Below are 21,928 nucleotides of genomic sequence, written 5' to 3'. Positions count from 1 at the left end.
TTCTAGAATTTAAAAAAAAAAAAAACAAAACAACAACAACAAAAAAAAAACACTGGTCTTTTAAAATAAATTTACTGCAAATTTTGCTGTCATGCAAATATTCATAAGTAGCAGCACGTTAATATTCATAAGTAGTATCTTGTTAATAATGTTCATAAATAGCATCATGTCAACTTAAAGTAATTAAAGGAATCTAAGTGGTGGTGAAATTCTTAAGAGTTTTAACATGTTAGGTGTCAGACAACTTAATGGATAGCAATAACTGCGTCCCAGCTTTGATTGTCAAGTTGCGAGATAGTGAAGATCTCATTGCACTGGCAAGTGGGAATGTTGATAGGACACAAGTTTAAAAATTACAAACAGCAGCCCCACAGTGACCAGCTCTCTTAAAACCATCCGAGATATCCCACACAATCCCATACATCCAGCTTATCCACGCAGCCCTTAACTTGATCATCCTTTCCTCTCCCAGTCCTTGTTATAAGACATGGAGACCCGGGAGGCCCGAGAGCACTTAGTTCCTTGCCAATTCCTTGCACATTCTCTTTTCCTATTCTACCTTACTCTCCATGGACATAAAGAACAACAAGCAATTCTTTAGATATTTTATGTTTGTAATGATGCCCTTTCCCTGTCTCTTTTCCTTATGGAAAACATCTCATGATTTTGCAGTCTTCCCTAGAAGGTCAGGTTTTCCAAATTCTGGATTGTGCTCATTCTTGTACTTCTAGCTAGCCCACATCATTCTTGAAATGTAACACCTAGAACTGCACTCAGTCCACCATTTAATACCCTAATTTCCTTTAAAACACTGCGGTTTTCCTGTGCACCAAACATGTACACAGAGATTTCGATATTTAATTTCCCTCCCCCTTCACATAATACAGATGTCATGGCATTTAAATGAGGAAAAGGCTGTGCACAACTGATTCTGTGCAGTGGAACTCCAATGACAGTTTTCACATATTTAAAACTCAGGCTTGGGATCTCTAGGAGTGGCTTCAGATGTCCTCCTGTACTATCGCTAGTTAGGAAGCTTAACCTACTTGATACTTTTTCTAAGATTTAGAGGCAGTCAAATGCACATCTGTTACCTGGATGGAACAGTATGATGAACAGCTGTAAGTGCTGCTCAGTTTAATCCTCTTGACCTAAGGCTGAGACTGTATCACTGTGAAGTTACCACTAGCTCAGTAAAGCATACTGCAGAACTTGTTTATTTTTCCCAGACCGGAACTGGGTGAAAGTTGACTTAACAAGTGTTGAAAGTAAAGATTAAAATGTTCTTAAGAGGAAATATGGGTATATACCTAATTTCTACATTTTCCCTGCTTTTCTGTGTTCTTTGAATGGATGAATAAATACCTCAATTTGAGTCATTTTTACCCAGCGTGTTGATCACAGGTTCTTTGGCAGGAAGGGTTTTGCTTTAGCCAGATATAACTGGGTCCATAATGCTAACACAGCTGAGAATACAGAGCTACAGGACTGTAAGGCTTCATCTTTTGTGGGGGGTAAAGGACAATAAACCTGTCACTTGATAAACATCCCAGCGGGATCTAAAGCACGGTTTGTCATGCAACCATAACAACATGCTTGGATTTTCTGTACCAGATACTTAAAAGAAACCTGGGCTAATTTGTACCCAGTCCATAAAATTCAAATCCATTCTTTTTATGCTTTGTGGGAATTGCATAAACATTTTTCTGAGAGCTACCTGACATTGTATTTTGAAATAATACAAATAATACAGGTGAGTGCATCAGAATGCCGATGCAAAGACCTTCATGGTGGAGTGATAATGGGTGTGATATGATAGCAGTACCAGTGCTGATCCAGAGCTGTATGCAGTATGCAGCATCGCTGGGTGGTCCACAGAAGCACGTAGAGGAGTCATGCTCCCCTCTTTGGTGGACACATATGACTGTTTAATGAAAGAAACGGAGCTCTTTCATCCCCTCTGCAATCTTCCCTAGAGACTGTACCACTTATATTTCCCACTGAGAACAAATTACAGACCTCCTCAAGTCTCTTTGCTTTATGTAATATTAGTACATTTCAGTGGATGTCATCACATAAATGAACCATAAAAAAAAAAAAAGCGATAGAAAAAGTTATTATGCACACCTACCTGATCTCCAAATGCTAACAGTTTTGGTTTTGTGGTTTTCTTTTCTCAGACTAATAGAAAATTCAGTTTTTACAGTTGCATCTGTGGGTGGAAGGATGCAAAAGATGTGAGCAAAGCAGGCTTCCCAACAAATGTTCTTGAGATTGAGTATACTTTAATCTCTTTTAGGAGTCAGAAATTCTCTTTAATTTTACTTTGTTGTTAAGCAATTTATGTTTTCTTCAGTACAAGACAAAGTGATGGCAAAGTCAGAGCAACAGCAATGAAAAGAAAAAAACAGTCTTTAAAGCTGAGTTTCACAGGCTCAGCCATCTTGAGGGCCGTTGTTTTATTCACCTTTTTAGTATATTAAGTCTTAAGGGATTATTTTTTCTAGTGACACTATAAATGTGATAATTATACTGTGGTTTTATTAGTGAAAAATTTGAAGAAGGTTTTGGCAATGGTTGAACAGCATGTGACTGGCTAGACAGTACAGTGAAGTCTATGATATATCTGCAAAAGCTGGAACAGGAAAATAGCCATTGCAGCATTGATAAACGAAAACCATTTAAGCAAATAAATCATCTAGGACTGTTATTATTTAGTTCAAATATTAAAAAATCCTAGAAATCTAGGAAAATATCTGAATTTAATATTTTTTAAAGGAAATCATATTGCTGCTGAGTTTAGAAATTAATTTCTGAATTGAAAAACATGAGAGTTATGAAACTTGAGGAGATAGGAGTTCTCCTGACCGTGTGAAAGGATATTGGAAGTGGAGAGGAGAACGTTACTGTTCATCCTGCCTCAGTCTTAGAAGGAAAGAATGTCTATTTTTGATTCCGTGATTGCTGTTTACTCCTAGGTTTTTTGTAAAGCCATACTGGATAACAGAAAACTACCTATCTAGAAAAAATATGAGAATGTGTGCTTGTACAGAGTCAATATCGGTTTATGTTTTTAAGGCCAATCATGTGACTTAATTGCCTTTGCAGCTTTACAAATTAAATCGATAAAAAATTATAAAAATTGATAAAAATTTCTAGGCTCTACATCTATCTCCTCCTGACAATGCTTTCTATACCATAACTCCAGCTTAAACATTTGTTACATTTGCTGCATACATGCCAACAAAAATCCCTGATAAGTCAGGTGATGAGAGAGGAAGAATAATTCAAAGAGAGACTGTACTGTTTGGAAGGGGCTAATATTTACTGTTGGCTTCTCAATTAGAAAAAAGTAAATTTCAGTAAGATTGTGAGACTAAAAATTGTTTTGTCCTTATGAAAGTTTCTTTCTTCCCTATGATGCAAACCTGTCCTCTATTCCTGCCTCGAGAACAGAGGGAAATAGGAATTTAAAAATCTTTTATTCATGCTCTTTTATACCTGCAGTAGGTAGCAGGTATGTGGAGTGAAGATGGAAGAGGAACTGAAGACCTAACAGGCTCATGTGCATCTTGAAGTGTTGAGATTAAAGTGGCTTATTTAACATAAATGTTACAACAAAGTAATACAAACTTGTAACAGAGGTTTTCAAGCTTTTTATGGGTGTTCTGCTGTATTTATTCAGTTAGCTACCGAAAGCTTTTTATATGGATTTATGTGCAAGTTTTTTGTTAAATAAAACTTCCTTTGGCAGTTCCAAGTTGTCTGTTTTTATTAAAACCTCAGCAGAGTGTTCCAAACATAACTATAATGTAAGTACTTACCAGAACTCTAACAGCATAAGTCAACGTTTATTAAGTTTCAAGTACTATGTAACAGTGGATTACTGAAAAGTCCTGTCTTAAGTGTTGTTTTTCCTCCAACTTTTCTGAAATGTAGGATTTTTGAATTTTAAAAATACACAGAACAGCATCTACTCAATCTACAGAGCTTCCTTTTCTTGGTTGTCTTAACAGGTTCATTTAACTATAACATCTTCTGTAGTATCAGTCTTGTAAATCAAGTCTTATCATGCTAGAGATACTCTCAAGGAGAACGAACACAATCCCTCTTCATCATCCTTCTTGAAGATTAATTCCTACTTTCACTCCCTTTTCCAAGTCTAAAACGAGCCTCATTAGCTAGGGAATTATTTTTCTTCTTTGTTTATATAGTGCTCAGAACAAAAAGGCCCTAAACTCAGCAGGAGCCTGGTAAGCAGTGTCAATAATAGAGGCATGTCGAAAGAAGTTTTGCTAAGAAGCTCATTATTAAGTTGCACTTCTGTTCCACCTTCCACAGAACTCTGAATAGCCTCTTATTACCATCATTAATATCTTTCGGATATAAAGAAGAGCAGGAGTGGGGATAAGACAGCCCACAATTTTAGTACTTGGTTTATCTAATACTGGGTTATTGGTTTAAATACCTTGATATTTCACTGCATTATGAATACAGTGTAAGAAATAGAGAAAGATGGAGAAAAACTACGCAGAGAAGAAAACAAGCAATGAGAGGCAATGAACACAAAACATTTAATGAATACAAGCTTCTTTTGATGATCTTCTGAACAATTTTTAGATTTGGATCAGAATTAAGACCCATTTTGTTAGATGTCATATGAACACATAGACACACACAGAGAAGTATAAAGTGAGAGTGGGCTTCCTTCCTTGAAGAACATACAAATTAAATTTCAGTTTGGTAACACTAGAACACTACAGGGAAGCTTATTCATTTCCCCTGAAGCATTAAGCAGTTCTAGAAAAGCCTCCAGGATGCCTGAAGAGACCCTGCATCTTCATTAATGTTTCCATTTTAATATCTTGACCTAAGAGGCAAAGTTGAGGGAAAGGCTGGAGGCTGAAAGCAGAGGAGCAACTTGTAGAGGAGAGAAGACATGAGAAGAATACGTGGGAGTAGGACATTACGGCTGTTTCATGTTTAAAGCATCTAGAACAGGAAGATACCATCCCTGGAAGCAGAGGGGGAAGGAAAAAACAACAAAAAAAAAGCAGCTATTTTGCCCTTCTGTTTCTTTTTTTTTTTTTTAAACCTGTTAATAGAAAGGATATTTGAATTTTTCTCTTTAACAATGAGATCCCAGCTTTGAATCACTAAGAATCATTACCTGAATGCGAAGAAGACCTCTTGAAAAAAAACATTTTAGCTAAGCAGCTTTTGCAGTTCTGGTCCACACCTTACTTATAATGCTACTTAACCTTAGTTTTAACACAAAGCTAGAATATATTGCCTACTTTTATCAAAAGCCAAAAATAGCACAGCACTCAGTATTTTTTCTGTCCAAATATTATTAAAGTTGGAGGAAAGAGGGAAATAAAACTGACCTGAGCAGAATGAAAAATTGTGCTGCAATTAAAAAACCTCAGCTGTGGTAGAGAGAGAAAATAAGAAAAGGAAAAATACAGCAGCATGTAAGAAATAAACATCAATTAGTGAATGAGACCATTGCTGCTTAAAATTGGTATTTAAAACTTGGAAGAAGATCAAGGAACTTTCTTGTAGCTTTCCTATATTAACATGTACAATAAAACTTCATATCAGCAAACTGCAGCATAAAGAAGTTAACATGTTTTGCTACCACTAAAAGAGCATGAAAAAGTCTTGGAGGGGAAAAGAAAGAAACCTAGGGGAGAAAGGTTTCTGCAGTTGTACAAAATTATTTATTTTGTCTCATGTATTTAGCAATGAAGATTTAAAATTTAACAATGACAAGGACTGTTAGTATTGTAGTTAATGTTCTAAGTAGAGGTGCTTATATTACTTAGGTTTCTGTTTATTAATGTTAGAACTCTGTTATTAGAGAGAGACAGACAAATACTGTAGAATAACAATGTCTGCTTAAAACTATATTTCTGGTATAACAAGAATGCTTCTCAAAGCATACTTTATTCATTTTTAAAATGTTATAAATGCCCTCTGTTTCAGAGTTAGAAGTTATATTAATATTAATCTAAAATGTTCCTAACATTTCTTTTGCTTAAAACAACAAAAGTTGGAAGAGTTCAGTTGCTGTAATGCATAATAATGCACCTGTCCCCAAAATGTCTTTCAAAAAATTTGTTTTCTGAGCTGGTGAAGCCCCCACTCTCTCTGGAAATCGTTTCAAAGTCCATCCTCTGTGAAGGCCTGCTTTAGTTGACATTTATGTGATTCTCTTCAGGGACATTGTAGGGAGGTCACAGTGCAAAATCCAAGTTTGTTTTACATTCCTAATAGCAGAGAGGTTTTAAACATGAAGCAATTGCTCACTCCTTCAAAAAAGATAATTTATCTCTTCCCTTAGCACAGTCAGATCCTGGAGAGTTGCCACTTCAATTCTCTGGGACTTTACAACCCACACTACAATATTCAAATAAAATCTCATTGTATTGTGAAAAGGGGAGGGAGAAAGAAGCTGTGCTAGCACTGATTAAAGTTGAAACTTAGTTCTGTGAAGGTCAGGAAATTCAAAATAGCTTCTTAAAACATCTTTACCCTGTTTCAGTGTGTGAGCATGTAAATGCTTCTTTGCAGACAGCTGTGTGCTCATGTGACAAAATACTCCTTTACACTGATGGAAAATAAACTAATTTCAAGGTAATCAGAATCTCATTTTCAAAGAAAGTCCTCAGAAACATGACTAACTTTTCCTTTTTAATCAGCACATTAAAGCTGTCGGAGTGTTTCTTGCCCATGTTGCTTGACAGGCAAAGTTGGTGGTACCCAAAACAATCAGCTCAAGAAAACTTAGACTTGTTACCAAAGATATTATCAATAAAGCCTGCAGTAGCTGAGATTGTGAAATCCAGACAACTTATTTAAAATGTACCCTTTGGCACATCAGCCATCAATTTGAAAGGTAACTAAACTGTCTATGAAGTCCTCAAAGCCAATCAAATGCCTTAGTATTTCCGGTGTTTTCCCTAAAATTAAACTTTTGCATTTTCTTTAAAGACAACAGTAATCATGTCATTGCTTTTGGACATAATGTCCAAAGCTGAGCATGTATTTAAAATTAATCCCATTATTCTGTCAGACATCTCTCCCCTTTTATCAGTTGAAAAAATAGCCTCCCGTAGAGAATCAAATCTTTTATTTATCATTTCAGTGCTAGCTACAATTAACTTTGTTATTTTAAAGAAGTTATCCTCTTACTGAAGAGACCTGAAGAAAAAGACTCTTCAGTTAAAAGGACACACACTGTCAGCATTGTTAGTCTTTGAAAATTGCCTCATATTGTGCTCTTTTTTTTTTTTCAGAAGTACAGTACATAATTCATACACGCACATGTAAGTGGCTGAAGCACTGAATAATAAATACTAGACTTTCTGTATCTTCCTCTGTAAACAAATTGATTGCCTATGCATCCTTTCATCTAGCAATACGTCACTGCTAGACTGATTAAAAAATAACTACAGGAATCTTTAAAACAAGAACTTCAACGCCAGTCAGCTGTTCAAGTCTAATCACCTCGGCTGCATTTGTTTAATAATGTAGTAGCCAGTTCCTCATGCAACATTTGCTCAGAAGCTAAGTGATAACATCAGTGGGAATTAACTTGAAGCTGAATTGGAGGATTTAGGATAAATCTTGGACATACAGGATCAAGGCAAGTGAAGGAGCAGACAGGATAAGTAAAGTGCAATACAGGAGAGAGCACACTGTACATTCCCTGCAGTAGGAGCCAGAAGCATGGCAGAGACTCATCAGGACAAATTTAAAGACATTTGAAGTCAATGGACTCACTCCTATCAGCAAATGTTGCTTAGACTTCACCAGGGAGAAGCAAGGTTTGAATGTGACCATTTAGTATATGCTCAAAATATTCACTACTCCGTTTTTTTCCAGTGACTTGGAGATTTTATTAGCCGGTTCATTCTAACAGCAAGCTTCTTCAGTGACTCAAAGCAAACTGTTATCCCCGTGCCTAATTTTTAGGGGGTCTAAAATGTCTGTGTTTTTATTTCTCTATATAGTGCTTGATTTAACACCTATGGAAACTCAGAGATTTTATAACAGAGAATCACCAGCTGAAAAAACTCGGCCATAAAGGCAACAATGTAAAGCAGGTGCAGACTTCTTTTTCCAAGCCTCTGAGGCTTTTGCAGCTTTAAGGTTATCTATCTTTAAGGTGATTACAGGAGTTCTGACAGTGCCATGTCTGAACTGCTGGCAAGGCATGTGAAAAGACATTGCTTAATGCCGTGAATATAGAAGGACATGAATGAAAAGGTTTTGCTTGTTTGGGAACTTATTTTAAGATTTATTTACTCTGTAAGAACTAAGGAGATATCCCCACGTCTTTTCTGTACACCTCTCCACAAATTAAGATTAACAGATCTGATTGTTAGATGGTTAGAGATCTACAAAACTACAATGGTTGTGTAGATAGATGAATGTATTGGCTGGCCAGAGTTATATTTCTGATTCTTCAATCAAGTATCCCATGTAATACAAACAGAGTAATGGCGTTTGTTTTATTTTATTTTTTAAAGTCAGTTTTCTTTAATCTTTTTTTTGTTTGTTTTAATTTAGATGAATCATTACCTGGGTGGAGTGCCTTGTGATAACAGGATTATTATTATTATTTCATTTCCTTTTAGTTTGAAAAAAACAAAATATTTCCTTGCTATTATATTCAATATTTAGCATTAGGAGTTTTCTTTAGGCCCAGCATGACATGAGCAAAATTAATCTGTCCTTTAGTTGACACTGGCAGTGTGTTAATTTATGCTAAGATTGTGCAAAGAGTTCTTAACATGTATTGGCACCGTACTCCATCACGACTTCATATAGCTAGGATAATGTACATTATTTTGTACTAAACACTGATATAATTCTGTTCATTGGGATATTGTCTGGTAACAACTCTTTTGGTGTAAAACCATGCTGACTCTGACTGCTTAAGTGGTCCCACTAAGTTACATTGAGGTTAATTTCAATCCTGATTCTGTAGTTCTGTGTGTTTATGGTGTTTTGTCCAGCTTTTAAACAAGAATGCACTAGGGAAGAGCCATGGCCATCAATAAAACAGATTTTCTCAGTAATTTTAAAATACTTTTTGGTACAGGTTTTAATAAATAATAATGAGTAAGATGAACTGAAGAAATTCTTCACAGACACTTTTCTGAGGCTGTACCTGTAACTGACCATACATAAGATGAACCAGTTTAAGCACAGCAATTTAGCAATATCAAAGCCAAGTGGATCTGTATCACTTTACACCAGTTGTAAATGTTAATGCAATTTTTTTAAATGTGCCACTCTATAGTCTGAGAAGATGCCCTATGGTGTGATGTGCCACCACACACCTCTATCCTTCATGTTTGGGTTGTTGAGTTTTTTTCACAGTGCAGGACAGTCCCTCAAGAGAGGAATTTCAAACTATGACTCAGACTAACACTCATCATTGCTTTTTTGATATCCATTACTTTTGCCATCTATGTTTTTGAACTGCTGTTGGGATGCTTGAAGGAATCTTGATTAATGCTGTGAATATAAATCTTACTAATATGTATAGGCTGTGCCTATGCAACTAGAGTTTTATAGCAGATGGATATCACTGTGCAGTATTGTGTACCTTCAGATGTCATGGTCTTCTGGCTCATGAAGGACGAGTAACAGGCTGAGCAGATAATTCTGCAGAACATGGTGCAGCTTTTCCTAGTTGTCTTCTGCTACTGAGATAAGGTAATAGAAGGACCAGAGTAATGATGCTGCCAACAACGGCAACAGGATTTCAAGATGACAAAGGCTGCTTTCCTATGTATCTGCATGGGTGTTTCCACACCCCATTGTAATCAGAAATCTCATTTACTTACTGCTTGCTTGTCTTTAGCTAACTATTTGAGCAGATCACAGTGGAGCAATCATAGGGAAGATCAGAAGTACTGGAAGGGGCAGTGCTTTTGTGTGCTATCAATAACTTTGGTTGTTCAGAGAGGCCTATGCATTGTGTTGTATGGTTATACTCCTGATTCTGTTAGGACTTATAGAGAGGAGTACATGACTAACCTTCAGCAAGGTTTCAAGCCAAAATCTTCATCTACAGGACAAGATGTTTTTTTCATGTTGCTGCAAGGCTTCATCAATTATTAAGGAAGGTTCACTGATATTAATGTGGAAACATCAATGTTGCCAAGAACTGGGGTTAATTTCCAGCAGTGCCCAAAGGCAAATCTGCTCTCTGGATAATCTGGATATTAATGGTGTCAAGATTTCACACCTCAGTAGGGAAAATCTGGTTTATTTTCAGTTCCCCAGCATATGGCGCTTTTTCTGGGTTCCTCAGGCAGAAGAAAGAATAGTTTGGCTTCATTTTGCTTAGTTTGAAAATGGAAAATGCTTTTGGACCACTTATGGTTAAATGCTGGATTTCTCCCAAGGATGTGCAGAAAGGACTGTTTTATTGTTCAGGGAGGAAAAAAGGAGCGAGTGATAGATATGGGAAGGTCCTATAGCCATTTCTTGAAAGGGTGCTCCCCACAGTGATGGCAGCAGAGCTCAGGGCCATGCTGCTCAGCCGTTTGCTGAAGATGTCCATTGGCACCATTTTTCCTTTAATTGTCTTCATTTTGACCCCTTCCAGAGCCTTCTGCTCCAGTTTGGTCCATTGGTTCTAGCATGAGAATCTATTTGCTTCCCACTTGTCTCTTCATGCCTCTCTTAGAGCAAATACAATAATGCCCCAAATACAATAATTCCCCAAATAGATCTTTTTTTCTTTTTTTGTCCTGTGGAGTTCTGTCTGCTCTCAACGGAGAAGAGCTACCCGCTTTACACAAGCTGCGGCATTACAGAAATATCCCAAGCACATGGTGACCCCTCTTCACAATACCAGTGCCAACAACATAAAATAATCCTTTTCCTCTTTCCCACCTCCCCCACAGGTTTTGGGTTGCTATTTCTATCTACTCTTCTACCTTGGGATTTCTTTTGACTTCCCTTGAGAGGCTGAGCTATATTTGAAATTGTTTTCTCCTACTTAAAGCTTCTGTGACAGTAACTGGGTGTTTGACCAGCAATGTTAGACTTTAGTGGGTAGGTAGAAAAAAGAAAACCAATCAGATGGCTGCTAATACATTCTGCATTCATCAAAGCTATTCTTACTTTTGTGGATGCTACCCAGAGGCAAGACTTTCCTGAGGTATAAAAGGATTTTACTCAAAACAGCCAATAGGCAAACTGGGAAGATGCACAAGGGTGCTATTTATGGTGACCTTTTCCTCAGCTTACTTCCAACCACAGATGCACTCCAACTGCTGGAACAATCCAGGGAAATACTATCTGAGCAGGCACAGGAGAGTTTTTCTTCCTTGAAGTCTGTGCAACTTAGCTTTCAGTACTTTTTCATTACACCTACAAATAATTGCAAAATACACTGCAAAATTAATAGCATTCTGCAGTAACTGTTTAAGAGCAAGCAGTTTGCAACATCTTAAAAATCTCTACTCATGTTTGAATTGTCTCTGTAATGTGATTTTGGCCATTTATGTTATGAAATCTCAGTAGCAGGAAAAACTGAGTGCACTAATGAAACCATGAGCCAACATTCTTTCACTATCTTTCATGCTGGATCTGTCACTACAATCAGCATCCTTTGTCTTCAAAGCATCATGTTTGGTTGGGTTTTTTCCTCCAAAGTCCTGTTTTGTCAGATTTTTGGAGGAAAAGTGAAGAACTCACAAAAACTTTAAATTCCCCAAGTCTACGTGTGAGCTGTAGCCACATCCCATCTCCATAATAAAGTAACACCTAAACCTATATAAATCCCATTTTCCTGCTCTCCACAGAACAAATGATGACCAGGAGACTGGGTCCCAGAAGCATGCAACTTTTGAAAGGTTCTCACATTAATTAATTGAAGGAAATTCCATAAGCCCCATGTTAAGGAATACTTATGAGTTAGGAAGGAGACAAATGTTGAAATTCTCTTAAACGGGATTCTTTGGCTTTACTGGAAGAAAACAAATTTAGAGATTATTTTTAGATGAGCATCTCCTAAATGATATGTCACTTGCTTCAGCAGACATGTTAAGATATTTGGGGGGAGATACTGTGAATGGATATTGTACCTTTTACAGACTTGTATTCATTCATATGTGTTCACTGGAGTTGAAAGGGAGAAGAGTATGAATGGCTGTTTACCTGCATCACAAAGGTGCTGTCAAAGAATAATAGAGCAGTTAAAATCCCCAAAATGTTCAAACTCTTTAGGAACATGGGAGGGAGAAAGGCTCACCTCTGTATTTGTAAGCAATGGTCAGGAGTTTGCTTTTGGCCAGCACCCAGCAAAATACTGTCTTCAGCAGCAATAAGTGCCAGATTTTTGTTTCCTTACTACTCCTCAAGAAGAGCCAGTACTGTGATTTGAGGGGGCTGAGTCATGATAAGGATGCATATGCAAAATGTGCAGAAGCCACGGAAAGAATGAACCCTTTCCAAAACTTAAATGTTGCTCAGCAGAGTCATCCATTTCAGGCTGAAGTTTATGGAGCTGACACAGCACCCTGACTCTAGGGAGGTAACAGCACCAGGAAGGAACAGATGTGAGGCACAGCAACATACAGGGACAAAACTTCAAGCCAACCCAAGACTTGGTCTTTAGTGCAGACAATGCACATGTACAGCTATGGATCATATGAGTTTGGGGGTTTTGGATAACTAAACATCACATAATTCTTTGGTTTAATGCAGCCGTGATCCAGCACCTCCCACACAGCGCTGAGGGATCTGGTGTAGTTGGGAACTGTCAATGTTAGGTTAATGGTTGGACTGGATGATCTTCAAGGTCTTTTCCAACCTAGATGATTCTGTGATTGTGAACTGTGGCATGTCTGATATCAGCAGTCCTCTTCTGGTCCCCTAATCCTTCAGTTTCTCTGTTGCTGCTTCTTAACCATTGACACGAAGCCCAGATTCAGAGGGATTTCTTCACTAGTTCTGAAAATCTTGTATGTGTTTACAATTTACTGACTCATCTCCAGGTGGGATTACACGTGCTTCTCTTCAGAAGCCTAGGATACGTTCAAGCAGAATCAAAGGGGACACGGCTGCTTTAATGGATATGGAAACTCGCTATTACTTAGCAGTGGAGTGGGGCACTCCTGGCTTCCCAAGGGCGTATATTTGTAGAGGCAATCTGGGCATGATGACTCCAAATCAGTGCGAGGAGAGAATACAGAGAGATGTAAAGTGATGAGCGTGGGATGGAAGTGGAAGACTGCCAGAAGTGGAGCTGCAAAGAATGTATTTACAAAAGCTTCAGCGTGAAGGAAAATGAGGGTTCTTCCTGTAAAAGTCAGATGCATGGGAGAAAATACTGAAGGGTGTGTTTCAGAGCAAGGATACTATTTTGGGAAACTTGTTCTGACTGGGGAGTCATCTAATAAGCAAAGCAACAGTGTGACAAAAGGGTTAATGTGATCACTGTATTTGTTAACATGGGACCATTGAGTAGGAATCTGGTACACATATTACTTCTGTTTTTCACATGACTACAGATGCTGGTGGAATACAGTGTGTGGTTCTACCACCAATACTTCAAGCAGCATGTTAAAAATTAAGAGGGTTAGGGAAGAACTGGAATATATGTTAAATGATTGGGAACTATGTGTTTTAATTACATACTCAAGGACTTTGATTTAGTTAACGAGGAAAAGCTTTAACTTGTTAAAGTTAACTGGTCTGCAGTTCCAGTAGAGGGAACGGACACATGAAAAAGCAACTCTTCAGTTTAGTGCTGAAAGAAGTAACAAGAGTGAATGCCTGGAAATCAGACAAGTTAGATAAATGCAGCCTACTCATGACATAAACATTTTTAAAGAGGGGGGTAACCATCCATTGGAACAACTTAGTACAGGTTACATTAGACTCTCCATCACCAGGAATTTTTAAATGAAATTTGGGTGGTTTTTTTTTTAAAAAAAAAAAAGATTGAGTTCAAGCAGCAACTACTTCAGCAATGTTTTATAACAAATATTACATCAAAGGTCAGCCTATAGACTTTTGTTCGTTTAATCTAGAATATATAACATTTCCAATCTAACAATTTTAAGGTGAATCACAAGCATGCATAAAGAATGCCTGACTACAAACCCTGTGGGGCATATAAGCATTTTCAATATTTATTTGTTTTTCTCCAAAAACTATTCTTGGCTGTGCAATAACTGTGGTGCAATGTAGATACCACCGCAGTAGCATCAGACCAGGTAGCAGCAGCACAAAGCTCAGCGCTGGATGTAAAATCTTCCTGCAAATCAAAGTGAGTACTTGGGTGTTTAGCCCATGCTGAGCTCCCTGCTGTTGCCTGCAGCTCAAGAACTGTGAACAGACTAGGTTATAGCAGCAGCTGATATTGCACCCTCTCCAGAGTGGTTCAAAGAAAGGCCTAGGTGGAAAAAGTGTCTGTCCCTGACTTGTGAAGCAAGACTTTCCACGGAAGAACCGTATTCATTGGGAAAATTTAACTGTAACAAGACTTGTGGTGGATTCTGTCACTCCAAATCACAAGCTTCCACATCTGCCTCAAAAACATGCCCTTGCTCTGCACAAGTTATTGGCCCTGTTATGAAAATCACTAGGCAGTATTCTTAACCCTGTGTTTTGATAAGGTCAAAACAAATTATGAAAATGGTCCCTTCTGACTTCAGAAAATTTAAAATACAGTGGATGTGATCGATTAGCAGTGGAGAAAAAGAGATTCTATTTTAAAGCCAAAGGACTAAAGTCCTAGATTGATTTATGTATTTATTTATTTACTTTCAGAATCTGCACAGGTACTGAATTGTACTCCTCTACACAGAAACAAATTTTGGGCTAAGATTTAAAAAAAAAAAATCCTTAATTTCAACACCTAAATACTTGTGTTAAGACTGGGAAAAAAAATGGACAAACTTTCAGAAATTATGAGCACTCAGCAACTCCCATTGATCCAAGATAGAAGCAGCAGTGTGGGGTTTATAAAGAGGAATGATGTAGATTTAGGCTTTGACAAAGGAGCCCTGGCTCATCTTGCCATGAGGGTTGTTAACACCTTAATTCAAACAACCCTCTTGCCCCTTGGCCTCAGAGTCACCATGGGTTTTTTAATCCACTGCCCAGTAGCTACCCTGGGGCACTGCTCAGCTGTTTAGCTCACACTGCTGATGTGTTCAAACTAACGAACTGGGCTGCAGACTGGAGAAGTGGGGTACAAGCAAGTGTTCCCTTCAGCTCTGGGGATGAAGATGTCTTAGGGAAAGACAAGGTAGGCAGCTGTTAAGAGCAAACCACAGTGCCACAGGAAAAAGATTGGTTTTTGTTTGAAGAGCTTAGTTTCAGACACAGCTGTGCTACAGAGATTGGACTTTCCACAGGATGTACCTGGCACTGTAAGGATAAAACCCCAAGTCTCCAGGCTGCCGGTGGTCTAATGTAACCAAGGGAGACTATTCTTTCCCTATGAACAAATGTTTAGAGATTTCATAAAGACCAGGTTAATGACGCAGTCATGTAAATTCAGATAGCATTTGGGGAACTTTTAGCCTTGCATTACTGCAAAACAGAAAGAAGATCCCCAAATTGTCATTTTTGAGAAGAAATTAATTTTGAAGTCTGACTAATGTAATAATGATTAAAAAAACAGGAAGATTTTTTTTAATCATCAGATCTCTCTGAAAGTATGTAAAATACTTCTGCATGGCTACTTCACTGCGTGTCAAATTCTAACTTGGTCTGAATTTCTGCAGACAAATTGTAAATGTTTTTAATAAGAGCACTACTATTATTAATCTACTTGTCAATAAAAACAATTTTTCAGATGCTTGAATCCACAATTTCCTAACTTTTAAAATGCTCTAAACTTCTCGAATCCTTGGAACAGACCAAGTAATACGTTTATTTTAATCTGCAATTTTTGGGAACACTGACTGTGATCTAAAACTCGGTTCTCATAATTGCGTTTTCTCTCCTTGAAGTGGAAAAGGGTATCAATAACGCCTCAATTATATTCTCATGCTGGGCCATTTTACATTCTATCTTCATGTTTCCTATGGAAAACATAATTATCACTACTATAATCCACAACAAAGGAAAGCATCTATGAAGTGTAACTACTGCTTATATTGACAACAGTTTCTTGACTGGAGGAAGCCATATGCTTCTGTTGTGAGGAAATCTTAAAGCACTGCAGTTTTTGGCATCCAAGAGAAGTACTGTCTCAACTCTTCCCTTCAGTTTACCCTTTGATACATCAGTCAGACCCAGCTCCTCCTCCATGCTGTCAGGGCCTTTCGAGGGGAGCAACGACCTCATGAAAAGAGTCTCTACCATCTCTACGGTGCTTAATGCTACAGAAAGCATTGGAAACCCCAGAGCAGCTCCTCCAGTCCCCAAATAGGGAACGTTGACTTATTCTATGAAGATGGCTTGTTTGCAGAATTTTTGCAACACAGCAGTTGTTGGGGGAATAAGAAGTATATTAGACGCAGGCAGATCCATTAGGGGATATAGCTGTGAAACACTTCTGAACTATAACAACATCATTTTCAGATCTGTAACAATACCAGATTTTGGACAACTTTTACAGCGATTGAAAAAGACACAACCTTAACGTAAGAATCATGCTCCTCCTAAAGTTAAACTCTATGCTCCAGAGACTGGAGTGAAATCCTTCACTGAGTGAAATCCATACAGAGATGGCAGTAAGAATTTTATAGCAAAAATAAAATTTACATATTTTCCTTGATTTCATTCTTCACAAAGGACAAAGGATTTTTCTGAAGTTTTCAAAAAGCATTTGGCTTGAAACAGACAACCAGCCCAGAGAATTCAATCTGCTAACTAAAAAAAATTAAATATTATAGTAAATAAAAATAAGATTTGGGGATAGAAAACATTAGGAAAATCGAATTATAGGTGTTAAAAATTCTCTTTAATAATGAAAATGGCAATCCACATGACAGCTCTTACAACTTCATTAAATTATTACAATTTCATTAAATTATTAGCTACGCTGTTCAACATAAACAATTAGGGTTCAAGTTTCTTAATTTTTATTACCTAAAAGACAGGAGTAATAAGACTGGTCTTCTGGAAATTTCCAGGTTTCTTTTTTGTAGGGGTTACATACATGCATTTTCAGAGAAGCCAACAGGTTCATTCACACCAGTGCATTCTGGCTATGGCTAAGGAGGGAGTCTGGGACTCTGCAGACTGCACGAGTCAGAAAAAAGTGAGACTTCTGATCCCAAGACAATAAAACGATTACTTGATTTCATTGGAAAGCCAAACAAGAAAAAGGAAATACTTAAAGTAAGTGAATTATCAGCAAATTTTAAAAAATAAAAATTTATTTATTGAAGGTGGCTTTTTAAGAGGCAAGTCCACCTCTTTCTACTGGCCTATTCGACATGAAGTAGTTCTATGAAATCGTAAAACTTTCTTTTGTGGTGATTAGAAATTATGATAAACCCTTGTTACAAGTCGTCCTTCTTTCAGCCCTTTATCACACCATATGATTAAGGCCTTGTTCTGGAAAAGAATTTTTTTGTTGTTGAAGATATCCGACTGAATAGAGATGCCATGCTGATCAGAAGATCTTCTCTATCTTGATTTTCAATAGAAACTCTCCAGGCCAAACAGCTTGCACGCACTGGGCAATGATGCTGAATGAGATCTCTAGAAGAATGAATTATAAGCACTAAGCTTGACTATGTTGATTCCCAAATCATCGTGCTGAGGGTATAGACAGAAAGCCAATTACACAATATGCAAATATGTTGTATCACATCTGGATTACATATGCTCAGCATCTTTTCCTTAGAGAAATCCTTTGCAAAAGTTACTAGCAATTAAGAGAAATATAACTATGGTGACAGATAAGATTTAGCTATCAGAAAACAGAAAAAAAATCCTCTTCCACCAAATCATATATACATGGCAATAGAAACAGATTTATGTTGTCAAGGGTTGCTAAAGCAGAAACAGAACTGCTGTATACAATATTCTTTCATTCTAACCCAGGTGATACTCAAATTTGATCAGAACAGCCCACTAACTGCAGCAGCTGTAGTTACCTTTCCATGTCTTGCACTGTCTTGATGTGAGAAACAGGCTGGAGAAATACGCAGGGCTATACATGTTAGGTCATGATAGTGGCAGAAAAGCCCATGAGGACAACTTGCTTAAGTTCTGTAACAAATTACAAGATGCACTCAAGAAAATATTACTTACTGCTAACAGTGCCTTTTGTTTTTACCTCTTTCTGGGACTATTTCCTTAAATAAAAAGACAATTAGAATTTACGGGGATTCTAGTTCACATAGGTGATTAACATGAAAAAGCATATTTAGAAAAAAACCTCAGACCAGAAAATTCAAAGGGTCATACTTATTTTACTGAAGTAAGAGAAAGACAGCAGCACTAACAACAACATTCTAATTATCCCAATTTTAAAAATATTTAAGCTGTTCTGGCATCTGTACCACTCACTTTTTCTTTCCCACTTGACGTTATCTACATAAAACTGCACTCTCCCTGGCCATGCATAATTATCTAATTCCTAAAACGATCATTTTCATGTGTTGCCAACAACTAACAATCTTACAATTCAGAAAAATCTCCCCCCCCCCCCCCCCCCCCCCTTCGGAATTTTACATGCGTGAAGTTGCTACATAGAATATACAAGTTTGTTTTTCCCCGTTGCCTGTCACAGACTACTCAGGATAAGCCTGGGGTCTCAAGGGGTCCATAGAGCCCAAAATAAAAACCACTGTTCTAAAAAGTCAGATTTTTTTTTGTTAGTGATTCTTCCTTTCCTGTTAAAAGAATATCCTGAGGAACCTGGGTTAGCTAATAGTGTGTGCAGCCCCTCATGTCATAGTAATAAACTATTACTGTTTTTTCCACTATAGTGATAAAACTCAGTAATAAGCACTGAATGCCCTCAGACCCATTAATTACTTGCAGTTTTTTATAACAAATAAAAATATTTCTTCGTATGTAATGAAGAATACAAGGAAACTGGGTAAACTAAAGTGTCCTTAGTACTTTTGCTCGGTACATTTATCCTTCCATCTCAGGCATACGAACAGTGCTATGCCTGTGTGCAGTGTGACTCAATTTTCTGAGATCACATGTATGTTTGTCAGATCAAGGCCTAAACTGTCAGTAAAGTTCTTAATTTGCATAATTTGAATTGAGGAAAGGAGTAGTGGCAGTACCTGGCAGATTAAATGTAAGGATAGCCCCACAAGGGAAAAGGTCTTTTTTTTCCAAAATATTTGAAGCCATGAGCAATCTAGTATGTTTCAAATTGAAAACATTCATTTTTTACAGAATTTTTATAAACCCTAGGAATGAAAATTAATTTGGACAAGTTGAAAGAGAGACTCAACTCCATGACTAACATGGGAATTACCCTAATCCTCTCTTCAACTTAATCATGGAATTTTAACAAGGTTTTTCTGGAAGCCCTTGAGATCTCCTAGGTTGAACGTTAACTTATGTCCGTTATTTTTATGCTACTTAAAACACACTCATAAATGCAATCTGTGGCTGAGTTATGAGATAAACCCTTTGAGTTCTAAATCACTTGTTTGAATCTTGGCCAGAAATTGCCACCGTTTGCTGGCTTTTGCATGATATATGTTAAAAGCGTTGATGGTCTCAATCTAGTGGCAGTTCTGACTCTGAATCTCCAGCTATGCCTACTTAATTCTAGATTATTTCCGGATGGGGGGGGGGAACCCCACAACAACAAAAAAGCTGTTCTCTTGGGCTTATGCTACAAATAAATAGCATAAGCCTTGAGGAATCACCCATGTCTGGAAGCAACGGACAAGTTTCTCCTCTGCTCTGCTCTCACAAATACATGTCTCTCACCCATAAAGAGATGCGGTGTGGAGATTATACCTCAGAAGGTATAACCCACCTCTGCTCTGCTAGTTTCTCTTTACCACAGTACCCAGAACTAGGAATCTCTTATGAGCCAGAGGAAACTTTTGGTTACAACTGTGTAAATGAGGGTTGCCAACTGCATGATAGAAACTCGTTCAAGGCTAAAAGATTCACTAAAATGATGTTGGTGAGAGCAATTTTTCTGTCAGTGTTACTATTTCTGCTAAGTAAATTTAAAGGCAGCAGCAGAACTGTACGAAGCATCAACCAGAGCTTAGATGTGGTAACCTTCCAAATACACTGCAGAGCCTTCATTTTTTCAGGCTTTTAGGGATGGATGGGTTGAAGGCTATGAGGGGCCAGGCTCATTTTGATGATAGGTAATTACTCTCATCGGACAGTTGGCTTATGGAGGTGTTTGTACTGTGTGCTTTGCATTTTGTAGAACACTTGTGAGAGTGAATAAATGTTCAAATACAGTCATTAGTAAATGTTAATATTATGCCTGCCTACCTACCAGAAAACACAAACAGGAATCTGCTACTCAGGGAAAGTCACCATTTCATAAGCAAATCCAAGCTAAACAGACCAAACACATGCGCTGTCAGGTGCAAACCTGGGAAACTCTTCCTGATAACAGGCTATAAACATCAGCTGTGCCCTTCTTGCTTACTTTCTTTCAGTCCTAGAATAAATTTTAATCCAGAAACTCATTACCAAACATTGGTTCCCTCTGTTGTCCTTCACAATTGTTGGCTTCCGTACAATTTCATGGGCTACAACTTTAAAAAGGGCGAGGGGTGTGTGTGTGTGTTTTCTAGTTGCTGCTGCCTCTCCTCGGCTGAGTCTCATTTGGCTTTCAAGACTTGCAGGTGGCTCCCGCGTTGCCCGCTGCCCGGGTCCGGCCTCGGCCCGGCGGAGGCGACGGGCGGCTCCGGTACCGGCGGGCGCGCATCTCGCCCGCCGCTTCTGGCCTTTTCTCCCTCTTCCCCTGACTTGGGTGAACAGCTGCATCGCAGCTCCAAGTGACCGGTATTTGCAATTTCCAAGCTAATGAAAGCAGCAGCGTACGAGCATGCACTCACCCCGCCTTTCCCCGAGAAAATATAAAAGCAAAGCCGTTGTTTCCCTTCAAAACATGAGCATGGTGTTCTGCGTTATCTTCTAAAGCGCGCGGGGGGGTGTGGAGAAGAGGCAGAAACTGGGAGTATTTTTCTTGCAAGTTCATGTGTAAAATAAGATGCTTTAAAACAAATAATGCACCATTTTGAATCACTGCTTCGTGAGATTGTCTAGGGGCCAATGCCTACAAATCCTCCCCTGATTATGTCCCAGGATGGGAGCTCTGATGCATGGACACAAAACAACTTTGCTCAGTGACCTGTGGGCGAGAGAAAATCCTTGCCAGCTCTGCAAATGACCCAGCACTGATACTTGCTTCTCGTAACTGTTCACTCAGCAACACTCCCCAGTTCCGTTATGCACGCTGACATTTTTGGAACCCGCGGACTGCAGCCCCGGCCAAGCTTTTGAAAACATTTGCTGATAAAATTCAGCAGGTAGTTCGGCAAAAAAACAAACCGACCCACAAAGAAAAAAAACACCCATAAAAAACCAAAGCCAACAAACCCCGGTAAGAACTGAAAGGGGAAAGTAAAAGCTAACCGGCTAAACAGTAACAGTTGAGGGAAACTTGCCGAGCCGCCAGCAGCCGGGTGCCGGGCAGGGGCGTCCCGGCACCCCCGGGCTGGGCACCGCCGGCGCCCTCGCCGTTTCTCGCCGCATTGACCGTCCCCTACCGACCACGGCGGGGACGGGTCCTTCCTTCCCCAGCAAGTTTTTCCCCTCGCCCCCCAAACAACTGCAGCACACCAAGTTGGTGGGTTGGAATTTATTACACACCCCCCGCCCTTGGCTGTTGGCGTTGCAGGGTGAATCCGCGTTGGCTGCCCCAGCGCCGGCTCTCCGGGGGCCGCGGAGGGCAGCGCTATTTGCAGGCAGCAGCGGT

Source organism: Athene cunicularia (genome assembly GCF_003259725.1).
Source record: "Athene cunicularia isolate RWA chromosome 2 unlocalized genomic scaffold, athCun1 chr2_part1, whole genome shotgun sequence".
In the NCBI taxonomy this organism is placed as follows: domain Eukaryota; kingdom Metazoa; phylum Chordata; class Aves; order Strigiformes; family Strigidae; genus Athene; species Athene cunicularia.
This window is presented reverse-complemented; position numbering follows the sequence as displayed.